At 44.8% G+C, this 6,663-nt stretch overlaps 1 long non-coding RNA gene across 1 annotated transcript; it reads right to left on the bottom strand.

Moving 5' to 3' along the window:
- Positions 1-211: 211 nt before the first annotated feature.
- Positions 212-6,369, bottom strand: LOC129146563 (uncharacterized). Its single transcript, XR_008553428.1, has 3 exons — positions 6,174-6,369; positions 1,810-2,109; positions 212-293 (listed from the first exon to the last, which is right to left on the bottom strand). It is a non-coding gene; the product is annotated as an uncharacterized LOC129146563 (long non-coding RNA).
- Positions 6,370-6,663: the final 294 nt, after the last annotated feature.

The following is a 6,663-nucleotide window of genomic DNA, read 5'->3' as shown; positions in this document are numbered from 1 at the left end:
AAAAAAAAAAAGAATTGCTAGCAGACTTGCTGTTTAGCCCCTTATATATTCAGGTGAGCGAGTGCAGATAAATATCACAGAGCCTAGTTCATTGTTCAGTGAGTGCAGGAGCCTGATGGCGGGGCTCCACGTGCCTACGCAGATGCCAGCCTCCTCGTAGATCAGCTCACTTCGCTTTTCTCACAGAGAAATCAGGATTCTCTTTCAGTCAGATATGAGCTGCTCCTGGCCTACGCTGAGCTCCTTTTGTCTCTTTTTACCCAGGTAGCTTCTCTTTTCTGATTTCCATTCCCCTGCAACACAGACGAAGATTCTGGTTACCAAAGCGGCAGGTCTCTGCTGAGTTTCAGCGCAGTGTGACATGGTTCTCTGTCTCTTGCCTCCTCCCAGGCCTGGGTTCCCCCTCGATCAGATATGCCTTGCAGCTCCAGCCCATTTGTCTTCTGTTGGAGGTGCCAGACAAGATTCTCATTTATTCACTCGCAATCAGCTATTGCCATCGCTCAGAGACACAGCACACGTGAGCACTGTTACACCAGGGCAGCCTGGCTCAGGCACGGGCCATGGAGGGGCAGGGTTTTGACTGGCAGGCTTATCGGTGACAAAATTGATCAGCAGATCGTTTTTCCAGCAAAAACAAAAGTGATACTGTTCTTACTGGGCATCATTCTCAGTGGCTGCCCTGGACCTGGTCCTGCTGGGGTGCCACGTGTACTTTCTTATGACTCACATAGCCTCAAAATTGGGGGAATGGGGTCACCTAATGGACTGGGGTCCTCCACTGAGATTCTGAACTCAGAAATTCCAGTGAGACAGTGCTCCAAGGGGGACTGGAAAAGCTGCAGGCCATGTCCTGGCTGAAGGTGTCAGGAAACAGAAATTAGGATGCAGTAGAAGGTATTAGGAAGAGGGGGAAATAGGGTAGACACACAAAAGAGGGAACAGAAATGCTGAGACGGGAAGATAGAGGAAAAGGGTAGAAAGAGAAGCTTAGAGGGAAAGTGGGAGAAGGACAAGGAGGGTAGGAGAAAGGACAGAGGAAGGAGGAGGAATACCCCTCGTCCGCTTCTGTATCTTCAGGACCCCATGGGGTAGCACAGGTTAGAACTTAAAGGAACATTCTTTGGAGCCAGCCCATGGTGGTTCAAATCCTGCCTTGCAGCTTACTGGCTGTGTAACCTTGGCAGGGGTTATAGCATCTGTCTCGTAGGGACATAGTGAGGAGCAAATGTGTTAACAAATGAAAAGCACCTATCCGGTGCCTGGCACACTACATAAGTGTGCTCTATGCTTGTTACCAGAATTCTTGCTTTCCACTGACTGTCTCTTCCAACTCCACATGGTCCCGGCAGCAGTCACAGACCCCACCCCATCAGAACTGAACCCACCTGTGGATATCTGCTCTTTAGGATCAAAAGTAGCTTTAACTCTGACAACTTCAGGCTGTTTTCCTAGTTCCTAATATTAAAAATAAATTATTTTCTTTTGCATTTTAAACATTTCGGAAAAACATAAGTAAAGTATGTGCCTCATGGGACATGCCTCTAGACAAGCTCTAGACAAGCTCTCTAGAGCTTTCTAGACAAGCTCTCTGATTTGGGCAAATGGGGAAACATGGCAACTTCCTTTCCTGCAGTTACTTCTGGGGGCGAGTGTCTCACAGGTGCCGCTCCCCTCTGGTGTGCTCTCCTTGGCACCAAGTAAACTGGCTCGGATTTGGCTTCCTTCTGTCATTTTGTCTCATGTGGTTCCCTGAAACTTCCAGCTGTCTCTCCTTTGCTTGGCCACTTGCTACCTGGAAGCCCTCACCTTGTGTCATTTTATTCCAGGTGTTTTCACAAGTGCTGGCGGCCAAGGTCCATTTTCCAACACTGAGAACAAAGGCTGGGTTGGGCTCTTCAGTGGCTGACACCCAGAGATCTAGTTTGTCTTTTGCTGATGGGAAAAGGAGACTCCAGCTAGGAGAGAGCATGGAGACCACAGTTGTCCTCTGGCTCGCTGACCATGACGGTCTGCTGGTGTTGCCCAGCAGGAGCACAGCAGGTCCTCAAACAATGTCATTTAAGAAAAATATCAGATGGTCTCACTCATAGCAGGGATTTAGAAAACCTAAACAAGGGACCAGGAAAAAGACTAATTATAATAAAGAAAAAATCAAAATCAACAAGCAACTATAAACCAGAGACACACTGATGGAGTGGGGTAGGGGGAAGAAGGATTAGGGCCAAAATAAGGGGGGGGGGTGGGAATTGTAGGGGAATATAACCAAAATGAAAATGCACACATTGTGCAAAAATGAAAAATGATGTAAGAATTGTATAAAACAAAATAGTAAAAAAAAAATAATAACAATGTTGGCGAGAAAAACCAATCCCAGCACACTCTGAGGGAAATGATATTTTTCAAGGACCTGCTTTCATTCTAGGTTGTTTCACGTCAAGTCACAGTTTCCAAGAACTCGCTGACAGCAGTAAATGAAGACTTGTACCACAAACTGGATGATTTAACAGAAATCTGTTGTCTGAGAGTTCTGGGCACTGGGAGTCTGAAGTCAAAATGCTTGGCTCCTTCTGAGGATGTTGAGGCTCCAAAGGAGGATCTAAGTGTCCCGTCCTTCCTAGCCCCTGGGAGTTTGCTGGCTGTCTGGCATTCCTTAGTTTCTGCAACGTCCCCCAGACCCTGCATTCACTTTTATGTGGATTCTCCCCGGTGTACACGTCTCAGTTCCTCTTTTTATAAGAACCCAGTGCGTTGGATCAGGGCCCATTTTAAGGGCCTCATTTAACTCAATTACTGCAGTAAGTATCCCATCTCCAAATCAGATCACATGCTGAGCTATGGAGGCTAGGATTTCAACGTAACTTGCTTTATAGACATACTTGGACCCAGAACATTGGTACATTTGAGAAGTAAATACTGAAGTCATTCTTGGGGTTGACATCTTGGTGACTGCTGGTTTGCTGATAACAAGGTATCTGTGAAGCAAGCCCAGGGCTATAATAATCATGACTCATATCTATTGCTTAACACTCATAGCTTTTGTAATTTCATACTCTTGTGGTTTTTCTATACTGGCCTTTCTTCCTCAGAATCCTCGGCTGGACCACAAGTGTTGGCTTGTCCCAGGATCTGTGCTGTGATCCCTTTTCTTCATCTACACCCTATCTTTGAGGAAACTCATCCAATCCTATGGCTCTAAGTACCCTCATTAAGCTCATGTCTCTCAAATTTATATTGCTATATCTTCAGCCCTGCCCCCTCCCCTGGAATCCACACTAATTATCCAATGATATATTGCCTTCTTGTCACATTCATTTGGATGTTTAATAGGCACCTCAAACTTTTAGTGTCCAGAACTGAAATCTTGATTTTCTCCCAGTAAGTGTGCTCCTTACCATTTTCTCTATCTCAGTAAATGGCACGTCCCTGGCTCAAGTTAAATCCTAGTTGATCCCTTGCTTTCCCTCTACATTGAAGTAAGCCTTGAACTCTGTTGACTCTTAGTCTAAGACATCTCCAGCGCTGTTCCCCTCACCATCCATCTCTTTGGTCTGCACCCTGGTCCAGGCACCAGCCTCTCTTACACAGACGGTCTTTCTCCTTATACTCTTTTTTTTTGTTTTTTAAAGATGTATTTATTTTATTTTATACAAGAACTAGGGTACAGGCCAGATGGGTGAGAGGGTGAGAGAATTCACCAGAGACAGAGTAGGGAACAGAACAGGCAGACTGACGAAATACACTGCTGAGGGGAGCAGCAGGCGAGACAGGAGAGGTCTGCTTTGCCATGTGGGTTGCTCCCTTGGCCGGCCAGGGATCAAACTCTGCAGAGGCTGTGGACAGTTTCACAGCCCAGTGCTCAGCCACTGCTCCACCAGGGGAGGCCCTCAACATAAAGTATTGTAGATTCAAACTCCACTCCTACCAACCCCACATTTATTTCCTACCATATCTTCCTGATTAACTTTGATCCTAGAATATAACACTGCCTGCTATCCTTTCTTTCACTTACCATCTGTCTCCTTCCAGTATGATAGAAGAAGAATAAGCTAGGTACACTGTCCTGCTTGTTCCATTTGTGGTCCTGGAAGCCTAAACCAGTAACTTGCACACTTCAAGCTTCAATGCATGTTTGTCAAATGAATGAACCAAGATGTCCTGAGCAAGAAAAGTGGAAGGACCTACAGTTAGCATGTATCTGATGAGTCTTGCATACTTCAAGCCTTTATCATCAGGATTCAATTCAGTCCTCATAAAACCCTTAAAGGTAGGCGTTGCTTCCATTTGACAGTTGAGGAAAGTAGGGCTCAGAGATCCTGAATAAGGAGACTGATACAAGAGTTCATAAATTACAGAGCTGAAATTCTAACCAGTTTCCACATTTTCCTGTGACACAAGCCGGAGTAAGCATATAATAGACCTACTGTTTAGGAAAAAAGGGTGTAATCAAGTTATTGAAAAGTATTAAGAATAATGTTTAGTTATAGTTCAATTAGAGAAGATATCCTTTCTGAACTTCATCTTTCTATAGCTGGAAAAATTAATTGAAAGATTAAAGATTTCCACAGTAGACATTATGCTTATCTGGAGTGGAAGAAAGTTTGAACTTTAATGAAAGAAGAAAAGTTGTTGAAAGAAAAAAGCAATGGAATATTTGTATTATGCTATTGTGAGATTCAGGAACAAGAGGCAGATTTTGAGTCATGATTGGTGAAGGACGTGGGGGGCATAAATAGTTTTTGAGGGGCCTCCCTCATGGTGCAAGGGGTTAAGATGCAACCTATGAAGCTATCCGCAGCCACTGTAGCACGAGTTTGATCCCTGGCCAGGGAGCTACCCACATGGTGCAGCAGACCTCTCCTGACTCACCCACTGCTCCCCTCAGCAGTGTATTTCAGTCAATGCATCTGTTCTGTTCCCCACTCTGTCTCTGGTGAATCCTCCCACTCCCCACACCTCTGGTCTATGCACCAGTTCTTGTATGCATAAATAAATACATCTTAAAAAAAATAAATAGTGTTTGAGATGCTCTCTGTCCCCTACAGTGCTACCAGGCATAGGGGCGCAAGAACATTTGTGGAATGAACAGGGAGCATTAGTGCATCCAAGTCTACATAGACAATACTTCCTTTCTGTGTGGCAGAGGTGGGGACAGGGAGACATCATGTGGCTTGATGACTGGGTAGTTGATTGACTTCACCTGGACCCATAGGCAGGTTCCAGTACTAAGAATGTAAGCATTTCCCTCCTCCTTCCTGATCCCAGCCCCCTCCCTCATCTCCATGTACATTGTCATTCTGTCTATGAGGGACTGAAGACTTGATGGATTTCCTTGGCGAGATGACCAATTCTCTCTCCTTTTGTACTCTAATGACCCAGTATCTGTCTTTTGTTGGTTGTAGTTAGATTTAGTCAAACATGATTTAATTCATGATCTACTGCATTCATGGTGATAATGAGTCATAAATAATGGGGTCCTGGGCCTCCCCAGTGGCACAGCGGGTTGAACACAGCGCTGTGAAGCTGTCTGCAGACTCTGCAGCGCGGGTTCAATTCCTGCCAGCCAGGGAGATTCCCACATGGTGCGGCAGACCTCTCCTGTCTCGCCTGCTGCTCCCCTCAGCAGTGTATTTCAGTCAGTCTGCCTGTTCTGTTCCCCACTCTGTCTCTGGTGAATCCTCTCACCCTCCTGCACCTCTGGCCTGTAACCCCAGTGCTTGTATAAATAAACAAATCTTTAAAAAAAAAAAAAGTATCTACCTTAAAAAAAAAAAAAGAATGGGGTCCTGTTGTCATTTATTTCAATAAATTTCAAATTATGACATAGAAATACTAGGAATAATCTCATGAATAAAAGAAATAAAAAAGGAATTTATGGGATCTTTACATTCCCTAAAGAAATCACTCAAGTACCAAAAGAAGAAACTAAATTTAGGTAATCAAAAATCAAGATGTTTAAAGAAGGCCTGTTGTTTTTACAAGATCTGAAATAACCAATTGGAATGCAATAAAAATCAGGAAGGGTGCCCTCTCACAGAGAACTTGTATCATGGACTAATACAACCATTTATGGAGAAAATTATCCAGGTCAAAACAAAGTTGGTGATTCAATTTACAAAGGACATAAAAGACTTTATATATACACAGCAGAAAGTCACCAGGGGAGGCTCTACCTCTTGATTAGATGTTGAGATGCCAGGATAGATGACACCACAGACACATTTGAATGGAAAGCTGTGCTAACCTTGGAGTCGTACGCCAGGTTCCCCAGGCAACAGACTCCATAGTCGAGATTTGCATGCAATTTCCATGATTGCAGGTGATATGGGCAGGGAAATGCTTTGGGGAACAGCCCCCATGGTGGTGTGAAGGAAGCAGGGTGTGGCAGAGGAGAATGTGAATTGTGATGCGGCTGCAGTGGAGACCACAGTGCGCCTCACCTGGAACTCTTGAATTGGGAAGGTGCTTCAGAAATGTCCCTAACTGAGGCAAGGGTGTGGAGCTTATGTACACTTGTATCTACTTATCATTTAGTGTGTGCGCCCATAGGAAGGGGGCCCAACTTAGATCCAGGCAGCTCCTTCAGCAGTTTTGAGCAGGGAATGTGAATGAGCAACAACTAAATGAACGACTCAGTCCTGGAGCATGGAGGGTCGGGCAAAG

Source organism: Talpa occidentalis, unplaced genomic scaffold (assembly GCF_014898055.3).
Source record: "Talpa occidentalis isolate TD23 unplaced genomic scaffold, MPIMG_talOcc4v2.1 talOcc4.3, whole genome shotgun sequence".
NCBI lineage: Eukaryota > Metazoa > Chordata > Mammalia > Eulipotyphla > Talpidae > Talpa > Talpa occidentalis.
This window is presented reverse-complemented; position numbering and strand designations above follow the sequence as displayed.